Genomic DNA, 511 nt, shown 5'->3' with positions numbered 1-511 from the left:
AAAATTAAGGCTATTAAAAAGTATTAAAAAGTATTAAACGGCGTTTTCCAAGGTATTAAGAAGGTCCACAGCAACGACAACATGAAACACCCTTTAATTTACTGAAACGACATGTCGGGAAACCCCACAAGGCGGCCCCATGCATAGCGCGCCGTAAAATGCTGCTTATTATTTTAAGTTTCGTTGCCTTGCTCCGCTCTGTGGGGGGGGTCCCAAGGTGGGTAGACCGGCATACGCAACGCTCTGGGGGTCCAACGGCTCCGTGTGTAAGCCCTATGATCATTTTCTGATAACGATGAAATAGCCCGCCTCCCTCTCACCGCGTCTCCTGCTGCTGCTGGGCTGTCAGAAGAGGGGGAGGAAAAGAGAGGCAGGCACCGTTTATTAAATATGATTATATTATTATACAGAGAACAGAGTCGTTATCAATTTGTTTGAAAGCTCAATAAATAACAAAGAGGATCTCTGACCGGCACTTTTCTAATTTTGTACGGAAGATTGAACCTTTAAT

This window comes from Notothenia coriiceps, unplaced genomic scaffold, assembly GCF_000735185.1.
Source record: "Notothenia coriiceps isolate Sejong01 unplaced genomic scaffold, NC01 NC01_scaffold00027811, whole genome shotgun sequence".
NCBI lineage: Eukaryota > Metazoa > Chordata > Actinopteri > Perciformes > Nototheniidae > Notothenia > Notothenia coriiceps.
The sequence above is the reverse complement of the archived record's forward strand: the minus strand, read 5'-3'. Positions refer to the sequence as shown.